General features: G+C 36.3%; 1 protein-coding gene across 2 annotated transcripts in view; it reads left to right on the top strand.

The window, feature by feature from the left end:
• The first annotated feature begins 14,467 nt into the window (after nucleotides 1–14,467).
• LOC5572566 (bumetanide-sensitive sodium-(potassium)-chloride cotransporter) overlaps nucleotides 14,468–23,566 on the top strand; it is a 46,423-nt gene continuing 37,324 nt past the window's right edge. Inside the window, exon 1 of one of the 2 annotated variants that reach the window (XM_001654032.2) lies at nucleotides 14,468–14,858. The gene's annotated coding sequence lies outside the window, so the exon portion shown is untranslated. The remainder of the gene's footprint in view (nucleotides 14,859–23,566) is intronic. The other variant, XM_021848865.1, reaches the window with a different exon arrangement.

Below are 23,566 nucleotides of genomic sequence, written 5' to 3'. Positions count from 1 at the left end.
GTGTGTAAAATGTGACGTACAATTTGATTCGGTATTTATGTTTTACGCACTTTAACAGGAAAGCTGCTATCTATCCCAGGTATCAGGTATCAGGTATCAGAAGGCCGGCTCCAAAGGCACGTTCCCCACCAGTTGGGAGATTTGTGCCATCGCCATATTTGAGCCTATTTCATCATCTACCCGATGAGAGAGGAAAGGGAAGGGAAAGATGGGAGGAAATAGGAGTGGGGTCCCTTGAAGAGGGAAAATCGCATAAGCGAGTTAAGAGCATGTAGCTCCATACCACAATGGGTTCGAACAGCGCCCTAAAAAGGACACTGCAAAACGCAAGAGCGTAAAGAGAGCCTATAGCTCATTACCACAGCGGGTTAGGGATGGTACACAAATTATGTCACGCTAAATTTCAACTTTTTCGACCCCCTCCACCCCCCTTTGTCACACTTTTTGTATCAGTCCTCTGAAAATTTTGTAAGGCTTGTCACGCTTGGCTCGACCCCCCCCCGAGTCACAACTATCACACACAAATGAGTCAGCACGCTGAATATTTGCCATGTGATAGTTGAGTCGGCAGTGGCCTGTCAACGCTCTGACCAAGAGACTGCAATTCTGCTTTGACAGATTTGTTAAATACTTCGCCACCCTTGGAGATGGCTCAGTAATGTACAATTCTGTTTGACGACATGACTCCAAACTATTCCAATATTGCTTGTGCTGAGTTGCCGCCCAAGAATTTATCTGAAGCTTCACCCAGCACTTCGAAATTGGAATAGCCGGCTCAGGGCCAATGAAGTCATGCGATGCTCCATCGCGAGCTAGCTCATCAGCCAATTCATTTCCAACGATGGAAGAATGGCCAAGTACCCATACAAGAGTTACAGAGTTGACTGAATTCAGTTCCTCAATTTGAGTTCGACATGCGATAACAAGCTTCGACCTTGAGTTGGCCGAAGCGAGAGCTTTTATAGCAGCTTGACTATCTGAACAGAAGTATATGTCTTTATCCATTACGCGCTGTTGAAGTGCTGATTGCACTCCACACATAAGGGCAAATATTTCCGCCTGCAAAACGGTGCAGTTTCTACCAAGTGAGTAAAACTGATTCAGCCTTAGCTCACGAGAATATACTCCTGCACCAGCTCTACCTTCAAGAAGGGAGCCATCAGTGTAACATACTATATTGTTTGATATACTTCTTTCCAAATAGCCAGACGTCCACTCTTCCCGTGAAGGGAATTGTGTGATAAATGTCCTGTAAGGAAAGTGACAAGCAATTGTGAGATCACTTGGAGCAAGGACAATTTTGTCCCAATTCACCAAAAGTTTAAACAACGAAGTGTGTGTAGATCTACGATTCACTGGATTTTTCTCCAGTAGATCCAGTACCCATAAACGGTAAGAGCAAGAAAGTGCTTCTTGTTTAAGATATATGTGTAGTGGCGCAACGTCGAAAAGGGCCTCGAGCGCTGCTGTGGGAGTTGTAGAGAACGCACCAGACATCGCCATCAAGCACATCCTTTGGAGATGGCCCAATTTTGATTGGATTGTTCTCACTTCGCCCTTTTGCCACCACACAATCCATATGCCAATATTGGTCGAACAACTGTTGTGTAAATCTATTTGATATATTTGGGTTTGAGGCCCCAAGTTTTACCAAAGGTTCGCCGGCATTGACCGAAGGCCATGCAAGCTTTTTTGACTCTGAAATCAATGTGAGGTGTCCATGAAAGTTTGGAATCTAAAATGACTCCGACATACTTTACTTGATCAGTCACATTAATCTCAGTGCCAAAAAGACGTAAAGGTCGAATTCCATCGCGGTTTCGTCTTTCCGTAAACAGAACAATAGATGTTTTATTCGGGTTAACCGAAAGGCCATATTGGCGACACCAACTCTCGACTACCTGAAGAGCACTTTGAATCAGGTCGAATAGGGTGCTTATGCACATACCAATTATCAGAGCTAGATAGTTGTCGGCAAATCCATATGTTGGAAAACCGCTATTATTGAGTTGCCTCAATAGCGTATCTGCTACGAGATTCCACAAAAGTGGTGACAAGACTCCCCCTTGGGGGCATCCGAAAATAGTCAATTTTCGAATCGCTGCTTGACGCAATGTCGAGAAGAGATGTCGGTTTTTGAGCATTTGATGAATCCAATTGGTAATCATTGTAGGTAGCCCATGGTTTCGTGCTGCTTCCAATATGGCATCGAAAGACACGTTATCAAAGGCACCCTCAATATCCAAGAAAACACCCAAGCAGGATTGCTTCTGAGCGAATGCTTTCTCGATATCGTATACAACTTTGTGTAAAAGAGTCACCGTGGACTTTCCAGATTGGTAAGCATGTTGATTCACATGAAGAGGCATGTTTGCCAAATAAACATCACGAATGTGATGATCGATAATGCGTTCCAGACATTTCAGAAGAAAAGAGGTCAGACTGATTGGTCTAAAACTCTTCACTTCTTCATACGACGCACGTCCTCCTTTCGGGATAAACTTTACAGTAATATCACGCCAGGATTTGGGAATATACCCGGTAGCAAAACTGCTTACAAGTAGCTTTTTCAAAACATGTTTGATAAACTCAAACCCCTTTTGGAGCAGAACAGGATAAATCCCATCCGCTCCTGGAGATTTGAAAGGAGCAAAACTATTAAGTGCCCATTGAATCGATTCAGTAGTTACGATACTGCGAGCCGAGGCCAGAGACTCGTAACTACATGAAAAGACATTTGGTTCATCCGTAGATGCTATGTCCACACATCCGGGGAAGTGTGTATTGAATAAACATTCTAAAACTTCTTCATCGGAAGAAGTAAAATCACCATTAGGTAAGCGAATTTCGTTCACTTGGAAATCCTTAGATTTTGCAAGGATTTTGTTCAGCCGACTGACTTCACTCAAACTGGAAACATTTGTACAAAGGTTTTTCCAGCCGGATCGTTCAGCAGAACGAAGAGCCTTCTTGTAAGCCTTGCGAGCCGACTTGAACGACACTGATCCAGCTGAACGGCGTCTGTTCCAACTCCTTCTACATTGTTTCCTGAGTCTAGTCAGATCGGAATTCCACCATGGGGTCCCTCTTGTAGTCTTTACAGACCGCAGAGGACATGCTTCTTCAAAAGCTTCCATAATGTAGGATGTTGTAGTATCAACGGCATCATCCAGATCACTCGGATTTTCAATGGACGGAGAATATCCATGAAATTTGGTCGCAACCAATTCAATATAGAGTTCCCAGTTTGTTGATCGGGGGTTACTAAAACGCAAAATCTGCGCAGTTACATTTGAATGTTCAAAGAAGATGTAGCGATGATCAGATAATGATTCCTCATCTGATACATGCCAATTCGTCAACTCGTGACTGATTCTATTCGAGCAGAGCGTTATGTCTAACACTTCTTCTCTATTAGAAACCATGAAGGTTGGGCGATTGCCTATGTTAAGTAATCCAAGGTCTGTACTACTTAAGTATTCCATCAGACTGGAGCCTCTCAAATTGATATCCGAGCTGCCCCAGACGATGTGATGAGCATTGGCATCACTGCCTACAATCAGCGGAAGGCCTTTTGTTACGCAGTGTACGACAATCAGTGTGTTTGAAGTCATCCGTTGGGGATGGTTCATCATGTGGTAAATATACCGAACAATAGACGTATTTCCTGTTGAGGTCACCAACAGAAACATCAATTGTGACAGCACATACATCTCTGGTCGTCAACTCAGAAATGAGTGTAGCAACGATTGCTTTATTTACGATCACGCATGCGCGGGGCATGGAGCGCGAGTTTGCCATTTCAAGTTTGCTGAAAGTAGCAAAAACTGGGTCCACAAGGTTACCTAGATAGAAGTTTCCTCTACGAAAGTAGGGTTCTTGAACTAGCGCCACTTGGGCTGCACCATTTTGCATGAGTCTGCAAAGATTGATCATTGCTGTTCTTTTATGCTGAAGATTGATCTGAGCTAACCTAACCGTAGCCACTACCCAAACTAGGCAGGATTAAGCTTTTTGCAATCTCAGCACGAAAAAGACCAGCAACGAAAAAACCAGATCGGTATCTATTTAAAGTTGCCAAAGGCGAAAGAGCACAGAATACACTGTGTAAAACGCATAATGCGAATCCATATAGGTGATAATTTAAATTAAATGTCAACATATTCATAATCCCACCCTTATTAAGCCTCAGGATAGAGACTGAAGAAGGGCAGCCGATTATCTCGGAGAAACACAAGGTCACCTGCACCATTGCTCCGGGTAGCACAGGAAGGACTCAATACTGTGGAGGGCGCCCTGGTACCCCACAGGCTCCGTTTGCGGTTAGGTTTTATTTAGACCCCCCTAACCATTCATTCCTAGGCACGGTACGCATCACACCATAAATTAGGGGTCACCTGTGAGGTGGACTTTTACCACCGGAACAGGCAGTCCGTAGTGTTAATTCTTAGCCAGTTGAAACAACCGCTACCGACACTACGCGGCTATCTAGGCTGCTCGGGAAAAGAAGTTAATATTGATGATTAACTCCTGACGCAGCCTAAGCAGCCATTACGCGATTCCAATTAGCATTCTCATGGAGGGATTGGTGTCTAAGAGCATTGGAATTAATTATAAAGTTCAAATTTCAAGTTTTCTCCTAGGACATGATAGGTAAACCAACGATGTGAAAAGTAGTGATTGATTGATGTTTTTTTTCAATCAGCCTTCAACGCACACTATGTGATTTTTGTTCTGTGCGGAGATAGCCCACTGCGCGTTATTTGCGAGAGCCTGTCAAAAATTTTTAATTTTCCCGCAATAACAGTATTTCCAAGAACAAAACGCATAATGTTTTTGACATAAAGTGACCGGGAAGTTACTTTGCGGAGTGCTTTGCGGAGGCCCAAGCAGTTCGATTCATTTTCGCGCGCACGGAGTGTTTTTTTTTTCAGTTAACACTTTATTCGCACGCCATCGGAGTTATTTTATATTCCTACTTATCCCAGACAACCAAAATGTACGCATAACGAAATCACCTGGAGGCTTTGTACGTGCAAAATTTCACTTATAAAATGTCGCGAAAAGGCCTTCTACGTACAAAAGTGGAGGCGATATGCGTGCATATATTATGTGATGATTAATAACATACAATGCGAGTGTATAAATATTCTCCCGAACTAACCTGTTATCTTATGCGACTTAACTTATGATAACAAATGTTGATTTGACAGCTGCTACGAATTGATTCGACTTACTTTGTACAAGTGTACGTTACGAAACAAAATGTACAAATGAACTCAGAAAAAAAGTGTTTCATGCGAGGAAACTCATCAATTTGACGAGTTTATCCACGGTGCTTTGCGGGTTTGATGTAATTAGTATGAATAAACGAGTTTTAACGTGAACTTTCATGCGATTTCTGGTTGTCTGGGATACGTGTTGACGCTGCGATTGTAACTGTTCAGTCGAGGATGGATTACCAATTGGTGAGCTCGTTTCATGCTTGTAATAACACATTTGTATCATAACATGTATTTTTTTATGAATTTGTTGAACAAACTATGAATGGTTCGTCACTTTAAGTGTTGACATAAGCGCTTATTCATGTTTTACAAAATTTCGAAAATCAAACCTTTAGTTCGATGTTTAAGATGTCGACGCATTGATAGATAACTTTTTAAACAGAGGTTACATGAATCGCATCACTTACCAAGGTGAATCCTGATCATGTAGCTTTGAAGCCCTCCCACTAACAAACATTTTTTGAATTATTGAAAATCTCTCAATTTGCGAAAAATTGGATAATTTTATTTTGAAAATATTTTGAAAACAATCAGTTTTACCGAAAAATGATGTTCTGTAAACTTGTGTGTCTTATCAAATTGCATTTTTTTTGCGAAAGGACATATTGCTCTAAATATTTTAATTTAAAAATTCTTTCTAATAATTTGGTCATTTTAATCAAAATTTGAGATTTGCTATAACTTAAAAGTTTGTTAATGAAAAACTATGAATTTCTAGCCTAGCAAATTTGAGGTTACTAGCTGCGGTGACAATTTCAGGTCAATCGGACATCTAGAAATCGAGATACAGGTCGGACTCGATTATCCGGAGTATCGATTTTTTTTTCACTCCGGTTAATCGAATCCTCCGGATAATCGAATCACTAAGAAAAAAATTAAAACCTTCGATAAAAGAATATAATAACATCCTTTTTTTGTTATTTTATTTATATGACGCGGTGGCGTAGCCAGAAATTATTTCTAGGAACAGTTGGGGTCTTTACAAGAAAAAAAAATTTTGACCTGCATTCAAAAAAAAACACTTTTTTAAACCCTCCTTTTCTCAAATGAGGGATTCCACAGAGGCATGCAAGTCGATTCTGATCGACCATTTCAAAAATATCTGAAACTTTGCACAGTTTTTCAGTTCCATCTAAATCGTCATTTTCCGATATCAAATCTTCAAGTTGAGTCACGACTAACTTTTCAAAAGGGTGTATGTGAAAATGGTTCAAAAATATTCAAAAAGCTGCACAGCAAAAACGGTTCGTTCGATTGTTAAACAACTAAAGAAACAAAGTTAGACAACTAAATAAAGATTCCAAAAAAAATACACACAGTAAAAAAAATTTTTTTTTGCTTTAAAAAACATCATTTTTGTCACAAAAACTCAAATATCTCAAAACCCTATCGGAATACCAACGTAATTTTTTGAGGGAAAACGGTCCATTATATTAGCTATCTACCATAAAAATTTGGTGATGGTAAGCCAATAAACAAAAAAGTTATGACATTTCAAATATTTCACAAATTTGACACTTAGTGAAAAAAAAATTTTTTTTTCATTGTTAATTTTTTTTAGGACCGCAGTTTGTTGCTGAATTTTTTGTTAAGGGTACCACATGAGGTTAACAAGTTGTTTTCATGATATTTTATTTAATTATTCATAACTATTATACTGCCCATAACTGCATAACAGTCACATTCGACATTTTTGACAAATTGGAGTTAATAGCATGGAGAGTCATCAAATGATAAATACTTTCGATCAACTTACTAAAATCTGTGAGATTGTTCTAGAAAACTCGTAAAAAATACCAAGTTGTTTTGTCACATTGGCAATTGTAACCGCATAACAGTCACATTGAGATTATACATGAGCCTCATAATGTAGTAGCAACGAAATTTCTATCAGAATTATTTTCTGACTATTCACCCAATATGCGATATGAGTTGTACAAAATTTCAGCCTCGAATAAGCTCTTTTGAATTCTTAATGATTTTTTGAAATTGTAGTTTCCTCCCGTACTGCAGTAAAATGCAAACTTGGTATCCCATTTACTCAATGCCTACTTTTGTCGAATGTTACAAATATGCAGTTATGGGCAGTATAGCATCTATTAGAAAGTTAGACGCGATCCAGTGTTGTGATCTAAAGTCTTGATAGTGTCATATTTTTTATTGTACGTAACTGAAGAAAAATTCTCTCAATAGTGTTGAAACCTTTTTATAAAAGAAAACTATAAGAAATCTAATATTGAAGACAAAAGCTACAAAAAAAGTTTTCTATACAGGTATACGACTAGTTTACCTGCAAAAAGTTTACCTCGTAGAGAACAAGGCGGGTCTATACCCAGGTGATCTAGCAGGTCGGTTTTCTCGGCGCTGGTTTCCTCCACAAAGTTAAAATCTGATTACACCTGGGTATAGACCCGCCTTGGTAGAGAATAGACTTTGTTAATCATATTTGAGAGAAAGCAAGTAACTTCAACAACATCAAAAACATGATAGGTACATACCATGAACATACTCACGAAAAAGCTAAAAATATAATACCACTATGGTTATAAAAGATTTAATTGTAAAATTTTTCTTCAGTCAAGCAAACGACACCAAACTAGTCAGTAAAAACTTAAAAGTGATTTTGTTTATTAAAATCTAACGAGCAACATGAGTAGTCGCTTTCTCAACTGTTGCAGGCCGTTTGCAGAAAAAAAGTGTTCGAAAGAGCTACGAAATCTCACCGAAAGCACCATAGATAAACTGAAAGCGGCTGGTTATGCTCCAATGTCTACATTGAATACAAATTTACGCATTTGTACGTCCTGCCGTTTAAACGTTGACAAACGGGCAATCTGTACATCATCGGTGGATCAGGTTACAGGAAGTTCGAAAACAACAACAACTGAGGAATTACTAGATGCACCGACAACAACTGAGGGGTTACCAGAAGTACCAAGTGCAGATAGTCTTGCCACGGTACCATCAGCGACATCTGTTTCAACAAATCAATCAGAAGATGAGTGCATCCAGAAGGTCAACATCGAACGCTTCAACGAAGGGATAGCTGGAATAAAAGTGACTCCGATTAAATGGACGAAGATGGGTTACGTCAATTATCCCGAGAAAAAATACCGTGAAATCAACGAAGCTGTACGAAGAAACCTCTTCATATTAGGACCTGAGGATGTGGAAAATACAGACTACGATGAGGTAATTATGAATATGAAGGAAAGGTTCTCGAATCTAGCCACGACAAGGAAAGAAAAATTATTGATTTTGTCGATGCTGCCAAGCTCGTGGTCTATTCAAAACCAATAGAAATACAGCAAAAGAGGCAAAACAATTCAAAAATAACTGTCTTGCAACCAAAAATGCTAGGTCGAGTCCTTCATTAACAGATGAGACAAAAGAAAAAATAATTCAATATTTTGAAGACGATGAAGTAAGTAGAGCTATGCCTGGCCAAAAAGATTATGTATCTGTAAAAAAAGATGGAAAGCGTCAAGCAATCCAAAAACGATTAATGATGACTACTTTGAAAGAAGCGTATACACGCTTCAAGGAAATTAACGAAAATATTAAGGTAGGTTTTTCCTCATTTGCAAGCCTTCGTCCAAGGCAATGCAAGCTTCTATCCAATTCAGGAACACATAATGTTTGTGTGTGCACAACACACGAAAATATTAACCTAATCTTACATAGTTTGAAAAGAATCAATTTATCAAAGGATATTAAAATGTTAACTGGTAGTCTTTTGTGTGAAAATACAACATCAAATTGCTATCTACGATCTTGTTCGGATTGTCCAGATTCTTCATCATTGGAAAATACTTTATTCGCTGAGTTTGAAGAAAATTATATTGATCAGTTATCATTTGAGCAATGGGTGACCACGGATAGGTGTGACCTAGAAACTATTGTAAAACCTGTAGATGAGTTTGTGTCATTTTTTTGCTTGAAATTAGAAAGTTTAATTCCTCACGACTTTATTAAAACAGAGCAATCCCGCTTTTCATAAAATACGAAAAATACATTACAAGATGCCCAAGTAACAATTTTAGTTTTACGAATTACTTACAGGGTGCTATAAATAAACGCTCATAAAACCACGGTCAAGGCACTGTTGCCTTCATCGCATCCCCCAAAACCTCTTGTAGATAAGAACGTGACCAGTTGGCCCACTCTGAAAGAGGCTATGAAGTGTATATTTATGTCACACAAATAAAGCAAAAGGGCATTAATGGTAGCTATTTTGAGGCCACCTGTTCTAGATGAATGTCACTTCATCTCAAAAATGATTTTATCATAACGTCGATCTTGCTGGATTTATTCCAACGTAAACGAAACAAAATAAAGTTGAAAAACACGTTTGTGATAATTTATATAGTAGTGCTTGTAATAATAAGTGTAGTGATTTATTATTATATTGTGCTCAAATCTTTAGTGCCGAGTGAAATTTACTGTGAAATGTGACGAAAAAGAAGTAAAATTGAGTGTGCCCCCTCTGTAAATGATGTATATCTAGTTATTTAGCATTTGCTAAAATAAATCACCAGGTGAAGAATAAAACATATTCAACATGTATGGGTTTGATTGCGCGGTAATAGTGCTTTAAATAATATTTATTCAGATTAATTATCATTCCTCTGCATCCTATGAGCGAATTCATGGAGACAACATGATTCGAAAAAAGTGAAATTGTGGAAACCGGAGAGAAATTTATATGGCGGAACCATAATTGGTAGAGTGTAATCGACAAATGCTGTTTTGTTATCATAAATACACAAGTGAGAGCACACTGCTATGATTCGGCATTTGTGGATGAAAAATTGCCTCAATGAATGCTGATTGAAGATGATTCAGCTTTTTTTCGCCTTTTATGATAAATAAGCAGCATTTAACGAAGTTTGACAGATTGAATGTGCTGTTTTAAAATATAGACGCAAAAACTATAAAAACAAAAATTAGTTTTGCATTTTCACATTAAAAATGAGTGCTCTTCAGTAATAAAGCAATTTTTGTGATGTTGTATTGGTGCGGAGAATAATTAATTTGCAATGTTTTCGCATCTTAGGAGCCCAAATACTGATTTGAGAGGTATAAATAAGGTAAGTTAGCAAAAACCGAGTGAAAATCATGTAGTTTAAAAGCAGCTTTTATGACAACAAGGTGTATTATATGAGTCTTTTATCAGAGCCGTAACAAATAAGAGTCGTTCGGCCACGGCAAGCATTTTAAATAAGGTATTGTATGCTGCAATAAAGCAGGTTTTGTAGCCACAAAATTTTGACTTTGTATTTTGCCTCTTAAAGGTTTTAAAAACAGCTATGAGTCGAATTACAAAGAATCATCTTTTGGCACTGTCAAATGTCGCCTCTAACTATTATAGCATTCACGTAACTGTCATAAAACATTCATAAATCCACACGAATACTGAATTGCTGTTGAATTGTTACTTGGGTGGTGAATTTTTAGTCATTTGTGATTTTTCTGAAAACTATAGCTTTGTATTGCAAGATGAAGTGCAGTCCCATCACTGGAACGTACAACAAGCTACAATTCATCCATTCGTTATTTATTTCAATGGAAGTACGCAAATTGAACATTTTAGTTTTATTGTAATTTCCGAAGATTTAAGACACGACTCAGTATCTGTAAATTTGTTCATTGCCAAAATGATTAACTTTTTACGCGTTGATAAGGATAAAGAAATCAGAGAGATATATTTCATGTCTGATGGAGCAGCATCGCAGTACAAAAACCGTAAGAATTTTTCGAGCCTATGTCAATTTAAATCAAAGTACGGAATTGATGCAGAATGGTATTTCTTTGCTACGTCACATGGCAAAGGTCCTTGTGATGCTATTGGAGGAACCATACAGCGCATGGCCACAAGAGCAAGTTTAGCCAAAGAACGTGAGCATCCAATTAAAACTGCAAAAGAACTATTTGATTGGGCGAATCGCAGAAAAGAAGAAGATTTAACAAAATTATCATTTTGTTTTACTACTACTGAAGAGTACGAATTAACAGCATCAGAGCTCAGCGAGCAATATAATAACGCGAAAACGATCCAAGGAACCCAAAAATTTCACTGTTTCATTCCATTGTCAGAAAATAAAATTAAAGCAAAACTATACTCGAACTGTACTGATAATGATGCAAAAGTGTTCGATATTGTAAAAAAAATTGAATGAAAATAAATAAATAAATTAGTATTGATATAATGTTTTCATGATCTCATAACGCATACCCAATTCCAAAACTTTTAAAGTTTATATATAACATTTAGAAACTCATCGATCATACTCTAAAAAAAATATCCTGGTAAAAAAAAATTTTATTTTTGTGTAATCTGTTAATTCATTTTAATTTATACATATATACATATACATATAATATTTATACATATACATAATATTTATACATATAATAAACATAATACTAATGAATACATGAAAACGACTTGTTTAATTCACGCAAGGCCCTTAACAATAAAATCTGCAACAAACTGCGGTTCCCGTAATAATTCACACCAAAAAAAAAATTTTTTTTTCTACTAAATGTGAAAATTGTGACATGTTTGAAATGTCATAACTTTTTTGTTTATTGGTTTACCAAATTTTTATGGTAGATAGCTAATATAATGGACCGTTTTCCCTCAAAAAATTACGTTGGTATTCCGATAGGGTTTTGAGATATTTGAGTTTTTGTGTCAAAAATTATGTTTTTTAATGCAAAAAAAATTTTTTTTTACTGTGTGTATTTTTTTGGAATCTTTATTTAGTTGTCTAACTTTGTTTCTTTAGTTGTCTAACAATCGAACGAACCGTTTTTGCTGTGCAGCTTTTTGAATATTTTTGAACCATTTTCACATACACCCTTTTGAAAAGTTAGTCGTGACTCAACTTGAAGATTTGATATCGGAAAATGACGATTTAGATGGAACTGGAAAACTGTGCAAAGTTTCAGCTCAATAGAAAAAAATGAATTAAAAAATTTACCAAATTTTGGTGCTGTTGCTTGGAATCACTCAAATACGTTCAAAACTGCAAAACCATTCATGTTGTATAGTTCAATACCAAATTATCTCAGATTTATGCTTAAAAATTGAAAAACAAGAACATCAAAAAATAAATTCCGGATAATCGAGTCTAAAATTCCGGATAATCGAATCCCGGATAATCGTGTCCCCGGATAATCGAGTCTCCGGATAATCGAGTCCGACCTGTATAAGCTTCCAAACTTGACCATTTTGTATGGAAAAACGGCAAATGCGTACTTTATTCTGTTCAGTACTACTACTATTACGAACAATTTCCCTTAAAACATCATACATCTAAAATTAACGAAAACAGAGAAAAAAAAAACAAATTTCTAAATTGTCGACTCGGTCCATGCGATTACACATTATTTCAATTCCTCCTCGTTGCTAACGGATAATCTCCGAAATGTACCTACTTGTAGCAACATGTATGTCTCTGATTTTGATTTAGAGCAAACGGTTGATATAATTTTGAAAACTACAATTATGGCTCAAAGAGTACATATTGGTGTAAAATTTAAAAACATATTTGTAATTCTATTACGTTTCGTTGACGGATCCAATGAAATTTTTGAACATTTTGAATTGGAATGCTCGTTCTCTAAATAGTAAGAGGACAAGCTGCTTAATTTTGAAACAATCAATAACTTATATATTGCAGTTCCAAATCAACAAAGATTCAAACTTTTTTGTTTATCGTAGCAAGATCAAGCCGAGGGTCGTGAGTTCGAATCGAATCTTTTCGTAAAGGAAATTTTCTTCGATTCCCAAGGTATAGAGTATCTTCGTATCTGCCACACGTCACACACACATGCAAAAATGATTGATTGGCTAAGAAAACTCTCAGTTAATAACTGTGGTTGTGATTAAGTAGCTGTCATAATTCATGAGCGTTAAGTGTTTACTTCATTTTAAAATAAAGTTTCTTATATCTTAGACCACGCGTTTTCATCCTTTAAGGCTCGCGGAGCTCTTTTTGAAATGAAATTGTTGCGTGGAGCATGTGTTCTTCATCACAACTCCATTTGAAATTCGAAATTGTTCAACACTTCTAAATTGACCCTATATTTCTAACAAGAATGGTGAAAGTTAGATTTATGTTGGTGACTTTCGCCATGGTGTTCATGAATTCGTTGTTACACCAAATTTATGATAAAATGCTCTTCCGTTGCTTCCCAATAGCAAAGAGAGAAGAGAGTGGGTGATACATTATCAATCTGACAAGATATTCCTTCTTTCTCAAACACATAATACGTGGCTCATAACGGCTTCTGATGATATTGTTGCTATTCTTTTTCTTTCCTCTTGCCTCTTATTAGAATAGAATGAGGAGACAGCAAGCTGGGCATATATGTAATGCACTTCACAAAAATACAATCTCCAACTTTAAAACAAACAATTGTTATATTAAACCGAGCATTAGGTCATCATAATTTGTTTTTCATAATTAGAACGAACGTTGGAACACAATGTATGAAAACTTTATAAAATAGTACACATTTTGAGAGCTTAACCTAACCATACGACAAAAAGGATTCGTGCATTCAAAGATAGACACGATAGGTTAAAAATAAAAACAAGATTTTATATGAATTGACTCTACGAAACCATTTCTTAGTAAAAAACAATAATATCTTCAATATGTTAAAAGTATACAGAGTTTTTACTGGAATTGCAGTTGAAGTTTCAGCCAGTATTTTTCAACATGAAACGAGCTCAGCATTCCATAAACAAAAAAACCAAACAAACTAACTTACAAAGCACTGGTAGGGTAAACAGGTATAATACGCCCCCCTCAATCCCTTGAAAATGAAGTGGGCGTATTGCCCGGTTGGGGCGCATTATACCAATTTACCCTACTGGCCCTAGTTCAGCTAAAAACTTCACATAAGATCAATCCCATAATCACAATACTTGAATCACCCTATTCCACCACCCACAAACAAGGTGCGAGAATGTGCGCGATCTGAGAGCACCACCTACGCCTCCTCTCGGGAACCTCGGGCAACATCCCCAACAACAACAACATCATCAACGCCAAAGGGGTAACTCTAGAGAGCTTTTGTTTGGCTTCAATTTACACCCCTTGGATATCGCCGCCCGGCAGCTACGATGATGACCGGAGAACCTATATAATGAAGTAGCCGCAAATGGCACTTTTCACAGTTGATCGGTTGGGCGAGCGCGTGTAACAATTGTCCTGCGGTTGCGGGATCCGAGATTTATACGATTGCGGACAAAGTGGGCTGCCTCAGTGATTGGCTAAAAGCGCGTCGGGAAATTGTAAGTCGGCGAGTTGCGTCTAGTCGATCGTTTATAAGAAGATATTCAGTTAAGTGACCGCAACGGGACGTTTAACACGAACCTGATTATTTCCTAAAGTGTTCTAAGGTGAAGAAAGCAACCCTGAGAAAAACTATTGTGTGAAAAGTGAAACGAGTGTGTGACTTATTTGGGGCTTCGTGGGAAAGTTATGCGTAGTGAATTGGAAAATTTTACGCATTCCAATCATATTCCACAGCAAATTTGGACGTTCAGATCTTAGTGTGAGTAAAATCGACAGCATGTTGACAGTGGACAAGAAGATGAGTGATGTGATTGCGGAAAAATATATATAAATGAAAAATAAATATCTTAGAAGGAGTAGAAGGACTCATACTTTTTGATGTCTGTATAGCTGAAGTGTGAAAGCAGAAATATCGGAAAAGGTTGGCTGGTTTGAGAGTTAATTTAAAATGATCGCAGTGCAGGAGTTTAGATGTTCAACATGCGTATGAGAGGAATATCTGGACAGTGCTTAATGATATGGTTTTCCACCAAAATACTGCTATCCGCATTTACTTCCTAGATATCGTTTCAATCAATTAGTCAATTTCTGTACGCAATATAATATTGGAGTTGATATATATTGCACAGCTGTTATTATGGATCAGTTAGTGAAAAAAGGAGTAAAAAATCAGTGCGCATCGTACTCTCGTGCACAAATTCTTTCTGCTCTCTGAAGTTTTTAAAACTACCCAAAGCGATGAAACAGTACTTCTCAGTACCAAAAAACAGTACTTTTCAGTGTTACTAAAACAGAAATTTTCAGTACTTTTATTTCTACTATTGATCACATTTCAAACCGTGTTTGGACTCGTGCCTTCGATTTTTCGTTGGACCCGTTAGCGAAAGCTAGCGGTGGTAATCCTTCTTGGACACCGTCTTGGGAAAAACAACTCTTAGAAGGTCACTTCTTCTTTGGTTTATTCACTAAACATGGCTGCAACTACAGACCAAAGGAGGGGGGATCTCTGAATACACAACTTCCATCCAAAAAAGTGGGGTTTAAATTTGTCACTAAACGGGACAAGAATGGAAGAAAGGATGTTTCTCCGGAATGCGCGCTTTCTTTCGGGTGAAATGGATAATGTTGATAATTGCATCGAAATGAGCAATAAGGTACCCCGGGGCAAGTGAGAATTCGGGGTAAGTGGGGCGTTTCGTCAAAGCTCAACTAGAAAAAGTTTTTCATGCTGGTATTCTTCTAGAAAGTTGAAGATACAATGACAAGGAATGTATTTAGTACTAAACATATTGTTATTTTTATTACCATGTGGTTCATGTAACAGTTGTCAGTTCAGCGCCATTTTCAACTTGCATGATAAATTGTGACACGTTTCACGTCTTGCATTGACTCGCAAAAAATAAATGTGTTTTAAATAGAATTTCCATCAGTAAGCTATAATTTTAAGTATTATTACAAGCTGCCAACGATAAACCAGTATTTTGTTTTCATTTCATATGAAATTTTCGATGGTCTATCTTACACCAGCAAATATGTTGCCAAAACGTGATTGTGATGTTGGATTTGAAAAATATTGACATTTGGAAATGTTATTGAACAATTTGTTTGAACTATCGTTTTTTTCGTTCCCACTTGCCCCATGGTACCTTAAGTTTGAGGCTCTAGACAAATTTTCCGAACACCAAATCGAAGCCGTCTCTAGCCCAGGCTCTTTGATTCATGTGAGGAAGCAAAGAGTGCCGCCTATCGTGGTCAGTTGTTTCGAATTTGGGGAATTTAGGCAGGATATCTTGAACTATATTAGGGGAATAAAGGTTTCCTTCCAAATCGCAAGGAAAGGAGACTGTCGCGTTTTGCCGGAAACTCTCTCTCTTCTTCTCAAACATCTTGAAGATTAAAGCACAATTTGGTTTCTTATGACAACAAAACTGAATTCAAGTGACTATAAGTCATCTGAAGAGATCAAAAATGGAATAAATGATTTACTTTGATTTTCCCCAGTCCAAGTAATCATTATGAAAAAGAGAACCCAATCTAGCATTGTTCAGAAAGGGCTTTCTCAAGAATATTATTTAGTTCACTTTTACAAAAAAGATCTAAATAATATTGAAGCTTTAGAAAAAGCTAAACTTATGTTCGATGTCCGTGTGACCTGGAGGAAATTACCAGAACCCCACTCAGTGCCGTCGGTGCCAAAAGTGGGGTCATGGTACAAAAAATTGTCGCATGGATGCTAAATGCATGACTTTTGGAGGTTCTTCTCACGCCAAAGACGTCTGTACAGTGAAGGAAGATACCGATAAGTTCAAATGCGCCAATTGGAAGGGCAATCATAAGTCCAATTTTTGGGATTGCCCTTCGCGCAAGAGAGTTGTCGAGGCTCGTGTCAGACAGATAAAAGATAATATCGGTTACGATAACGGTCGTTTCCGGAATTTGCCTGGTAGAGTATCGAATAATATTCGTTTTTCAGTTAACAATCGCTTGATTAGGAATCATACCCATCAGGAAGATCATAATCATGCTCATTCAAAAAACTAATTTTAATCCGACGGGTAGCCATTCGAATCTTTTAATTTCAAATGTATCTACCCACGGAAAATCCTTTGCCGATATCGTGAGCAGGTAATTTGAACTACTCCCCTTTTCGTACTATGAGTACCCATTCTACTTGTTTCAAATCAAATGGAATAAACCCTGCACACTTAGATTAAATTACTGGGGTCGGTAAAATTTTACTGAGTTTTTGCACTACCGAAAAATTCAGTAAAATGAAAACTGTCGCCACGCGTAATTAAAAAACAAATTTCACCATGTTTTATTTCTTATCGATAAATGATATAAAAAGAAAATCTATGTTTTTCGATTTCTGGCATTTTTTTTAGTTTATTGACTTTTTCGGTAGTTTCAAAACCCAGTTATTTTTACCGAACAGATTGAGTGTGTGTCGCAACAGGTAACACTACTCCGCCTCTTCGTCTACCGAAAATTCTAACGAAAAATCATCAAATGTACTCACTTCAAGTGATATGTCTGCCTCTGATTTTAATTTTCTAACTGAACAATAGCATCTAATGATTGATGCAATGTTCAAAGCCACCACTATGACTGAAGCAGTCCAAGTTGGTGTAAAATTTACAAATCAAATTGTTATTGGATTACGTTTTTCTAATGGATCCAAATAATATTTTAAATTGGAATGCTCGTTCTCTGAATGGTAAAGAGGATGAGCTGTTTAATTTTCTTACAGCTAATAACGTGCATATAGTAGTTATTACTGAAACGTATTTGAAACCTGGATCTAAACTCTTGTTTATCGTAATGATCGACTTGGTGGGGCATGTGGGGGAGTTGCAATCATCGTTCATCATCATAGGCGTATAAAACATCAACTGTTTTCGTCATTTGAAACTAAAGTTTTTGAAACTTTAGGTGTTTCAGTTGAAACACAACTTGGTAAATATACTTTCATAGCTGCCTATTTGCCTTTTCAATTCACTGGACAGCAAGTTAATTTGCTCCAAACTGACTTGCGAAAATTGACTCGCAATAAGTCAAAAAATTTTGTCATTGGTGACTTTAATGCCAAACATCGGTCATGGATTAATTCTCAAAGTATACCAACGGCAGAATGTTATTTGATGAGTGCTCTTCAGGATATTTTCAATTCAATACCCTGATAGTCCTACATGTTTTTCCTTTTCTAGAAATACATCTACGATTGACTTGGTCTTAACCGACTCTAGTCATCTTTGTAGCCAATTAGTTACTCATGCTGATTTTGATTCTGATCACGTCCCTGTTACATTTCAAATATCCCATGAAGCGATTCTCAATCCTATCACCTCCACTTTCAATTATTTTCGAGCCGACTGAAACATATATGAAACATACATCGATAGTAATCTTGATGTTAACATTTCTTTACTAACAAAACTTGATATTGACAATGCTCTTAAAACTTTAACAAATTCCATTGTTGAAGCCAAGAGCATTGCAATATCAAAATGTGAAGTAAAATTCGAATCCGTGATTATAGACGATGATCTCAAACTCTTGATCCGTCTTAAAAACGTGAGAAGGCAATTTCAATGCACTCGCGATTCTGCTATGAAAATTATATGACAGGATCTGCAGAAAGAAATTGAAAAATGATTTTCTCAATTTAAAAATAAAAATTTTGAAAACGAAATTTCTCAATTGGACCCAGGCTCTAAGCCCTTTTGGAAATATTTTAAAATTTTGAAACAAACCTCAGAAGCCAATATTGGCATTGAAAGAAGAAAATATTTTTTTACTAACTAATTGCGAAAAAGCTCAAAAACTTACTATGCAGTTTGAAAGCGCGCACAATTTTAGTTTAAGACTTACTAGCCCGATTCAAAATCAAGTTACTCAGGACTTCGAAAATATTCTCAATCAAGAGAACGTTTTCGAAAATTCCTGGGAGACTGATTTGGAAGAAGTGAGAACAATTTTTAAAAATATCAAAAATATGAAAACTCCTGGCGATGATGAAATTTTCTACATTCTCATCAAGAAACTTCCAGAAAGCAGCTTATCATTCTTAGTTGATTAGAGAAGAACTAGCTTATAAGTTAAAATTCTCGTTAATAAAGAAATAAAAAAAAAAAAAATCCTAGTTGATACATTTAACAAATGTTTTCATTTAGCATATTTTCCTGACAAATGGAAAAATGCCAAAGTTGTACCAATTTTAATATCAGACAAAAATCATGCAGAACCTTATAGTTATCGTCCAATCAGTTTGCTTTCCTCCACCGGTAAACTTTTTGCAAAAGGTCATTTTGAACAGAATGATCAACGAAAATTCATTTTTTGCCAATGAACAGTTCGGATTCCGCCATGGACATTCGACCACTCACCAACTTTCACATGTATCCAACAAATCTGAAGGCTATTCTACTGGTCTTGCTCATCTAGACATAGAAAAAGCTTTCGTCAGAGTTTGGCATAAAGACATTGTTAGAATAATCCAAAGTTATCTGTCAAATCGACACGAGTGTGTTTTTCTGGTGTAAAGTGTCGTACATGCACAAGCAATCAATCAATCTTCTAGTTATAGAAAAAGAATACGATTTGTTTGTCATGAAGGCTTGATTATAAAATTAAAAAACTTAAATTTTCCAACATTCTTCTTCTTCTTTACATTGATATCCCCACTGGGACAGAGCCGGCTACTCGGCGTAGTGTTCTAAAAGCACTTCCACAGTTATTAACTGAGAGCTTTCTTTGCCAAAGTTTGCCATTTTTGCATGCGTACATCGTGTGGCAGGTACGATTATAATCTAGGCCCAGGGAAGTCAAGGAAGTTTCCTTTATGAAAAGATCCTGGGCCAACCGGGAATCGAACCCAGATACCTTCGGCATGGTTTTGCTTTGTAGCCACGGAGTCTAACCACTCGGCTTAGGAAGGCAAGACTTGTTCCGAAATGGATTAATAATGCGACTCTCGACTACGTTTCTTTTAAAGTTTTGATCAACAGCAAATGGAAATATAAAGCATTGGAACCATTGACGTGGCCTAAAGGTGTTAAATTCCGCAAATTTATTCGTCGTCAAGTGTCGTGGAAACCATCTATGTAATATATTTAATATGAAAAAAATAGTGTTCTCGAAACTTTTGAAGTTATGATATTGTGATGATGGTTATATTGATTGTTTTGTTCGTGTTTCGATGAATATGTCATGTATTTTGTGAATAGCTTGTTTTGTGATAGTTTATGAGATTGTAAGACTTGCTGTTAGATTTAGATTGCAATTAGAATTAAGTGGTCATCACTGGGGCTCTTGAATGCCTGTTGATGAATAAATTACAAATAAACTTGATGTTAAATTCTGCCTGGAAAAAAATCATCAAAGCATTGTTACGAAAAGGAATCTGTGACTCCCACAAATCGTCTAGAGATAACCTCGAGAAAACTTATGGAGAATTTTAATATTTTTGCTGCTGGATTTTTTAAAAGTTTTCAGGGCAATTTCACTGAACATTTTTACATAGATTCTTGAAAATATGTCATCTAAAAAACAGAAAACACATATTTAATATGTGTCATAACAATCTTGAAGTCCTACTTCAATTTAGGATAACTCATCAATTTGTTAAAGCACTTTGCAATATTACAGAAGAAATTCCAGAAACATCAAGCAAATATTTACAGCAATTTTTCCGAACACGTGTGAAGTGTTTTACACGAATCTTTGAAGAATTTCACAAAGAATTATTATTATTACAAAAAGTTGTCCGAGGATACATTCAAGCATTTTTATAAGCAAGAAGTTTCCATAAGTTCGTAGCAGGATTTTTTAAACCTTTTTCTTGATTTGCTATAAGAACTATTCTTCAATGAAATTCCCTAGAATTTTTTGGGAGTCACCTTATAAGTTTCTCCAGAAATTCTTTATGGTTTTTTTTCACAATGTAGAACTTTTAAAAAGATTCTTATAGAGTATTATTATAATTGTATCAATTTTTCTGAAGTTCTACTAAGGAATCTTCAAAAGTTCAGATGTTTTTTAACGTATTGTTCGAGGAACTTTGGCTTGATTTCCTACAGAATTTAAACAGATATTTTCACATTATTTGTTACAGAAAATTTTTCACGAACATTCCAGCCATTTCACTAGGGATTTATGTTACATATGTTTGACGGTTCCACAAAGAGCTCAACCGAAAATTCTCCTAGAGATACATTAGGATCAATCCAACAGAAGAAGATTTTTGGATTTCACAAAATGTTAGACATTCCGGGGTAATTCTAAAATAAATTCCTTTAGAAACTTCTTGTCAATTTTTCTAGTAGTTTTTTGGACAAAAAATGAAGTAGAAATCTTTTAACTTCCTGGAAGTATACTTAAAAGGATCTCTAAACAAATTTCTGTAAGGATTTTAGATGACTTTCTTAAGCTACATTTAAACAAATTTTTGAACGAACTTTTGGATGAATTTAAGTGATCTGAAAGATGCATCACTAGAATAGTGATTTATGTTAATTCTGAAAGAATTCAAGAAATAAACCCTAAATAAACTCTCAAAGATGTTCTCATAGGTATCATAGAACTAACGCTTGGAAGTTTTCTATAATGCATTTCCATAAGAATCCCCTGAGAAATTTCTAATAAGACTCTTATGGAGTCAAATATTTTAAGGATATCTTGAGACAAGGGATAAATAGATAAGCTCAACTCAAATTTTAGGTAACTTCTAGTATGACAATAGTTGAACAAAAGACATCCCTATTATTCTCCTGACGTGAATATCAAAATAACGATGATGACGACCCTTTGACATAATTATGAAAATGTGTGACGGAAATGCAAGTTACTCAAGTTACTTGAGTATTGTAAATGAAACTTTATTTTGCCAACAGCAAAACTTTCTATTCCATGGCTTTGGTCAGCATATAACTGATATTTCTTCAATATTATTCAAGTTGGAACCCCTGCGCACACACACCGCTTTATTCTAACTGCTTAATTTTTCATGTATGTATGTGTATGTATGTAGGTAGCCACCAATCCTTGCTTGAGTCTTGCTCTGCATGCGGCTCCACTCAACAGTAAGGTCAAATTTTATTACCAATCTGCATTTAACATATCGCTGTATAAAGGGCCAAAAGGGGGGTGGCGGACCCGTAAGTAGAAACACTCACGCGAAACCCGCGGGAAATAGAGAATCTCCTTCCAGCCATTTGATCCAACAGATTGAGTATTAGAATTCGCAATACTTGTCGAGTTTTCCACGGAAAGTTTTGTTAGACGAAGGGCGCGTCACATCTTTTACAACTGTTGGAGAGAAAAGTACTAGACGCGAACGACTAACACTTTTCCTCCAGACTCCGATTGGCACTCCACTTCATTGTCCAGTTGTAAATTCAATGATGCCCTGATGCTCCCTCCCTCCCCAAAACATGATAAATTCAATTATAAAGATATGTTATTTAGTAGAACAGATTATAATATATATAATAATATGATAATAAAATATGAAAATAAAATGGTAGTAACAATAAAATATGACGCAGTGAAACAGCATCTGAATGTATGCAGTATTATATCGGCCGACATATATTTTTCTTTTGAATATTTGTCCTACTGATGATATTAGGTTGGTCGAGGGAAGAATGATAAAAATAAACAAATAATTTGAATAAAAATAAATAAATCAGCGATTTGTTTATAAAGTTTCCGGATACATCAAAAATAAAATTCCAGCTTCCATATGTTTAGGGAGGACAACCAACATAATATTGCATCAGACGCTTCGTTTCATTCGCTGTAGCCTACTGTAGTAAACAAGGACAATTACATTAAGGCCGCACGGGACGTCATCATAATCACCCTATTCATTTCAAGAAGCAAATCCCAAGAATCACTCCATATATCGATGCAAAAATGTATCACTGTGATTCTATATATGTAGTGCACAACCCAATACATTTTCAGCTTCATCGGTTCACTAAAAGTCGAGATTTGCTTCCACAAAGTTTTTATGATTATTGCTAAAGTGAGACGAAAGATAGAGAAAATAACACGGTCTCCCGTGTCGCCTTAAGGTCATTGTAGCAGCATGTAGTGCAAGGATGTTACGGTAAATTCCTCTAGACTCCGACTGACACCCTACTACATCGTCCATCTGTGACTTCTCTGATGCCTTGATGCACCCTCTCAATACCCAGCATATAATAAATGAAATAATTATAATAAAATATATAAAATGGAATTCATAGTTGTATATGATATGAATATAGATGTTTCAGAATTTTCATTCTTTAAATGTGTTGAATTGAACCTCATTAGTCTTTAAAATAAGGACGAATTACAATTTCCGGAATAGAACGACATGCTGAATTATTGATAGCAGTGATTATGTTAGTATCTTCGATGACTCCATGATGCGTCAGGAAATTATGCCAATGAATTAGTATAACAAACCAATTATAAATA

This window comes from Aedes aegypti, chromosome 3, assembly GCF_002204515.2.
Source record: "Aedes aegypti strain LVP_AGWG chromosome 3, AaegL5.0 Primary Assembly, whole genome shotgun sequence".
Classification (NCBI taxonomy): domain Eukaryota; kingdom Metazoa; phylum Arthropoda; class Insecta; order Diptera; family Culicidae; genus Aedes; species Aedes aegypti.
This window is presented reverse-complemented; position numbering and strand designations above follow the sequence as displayed.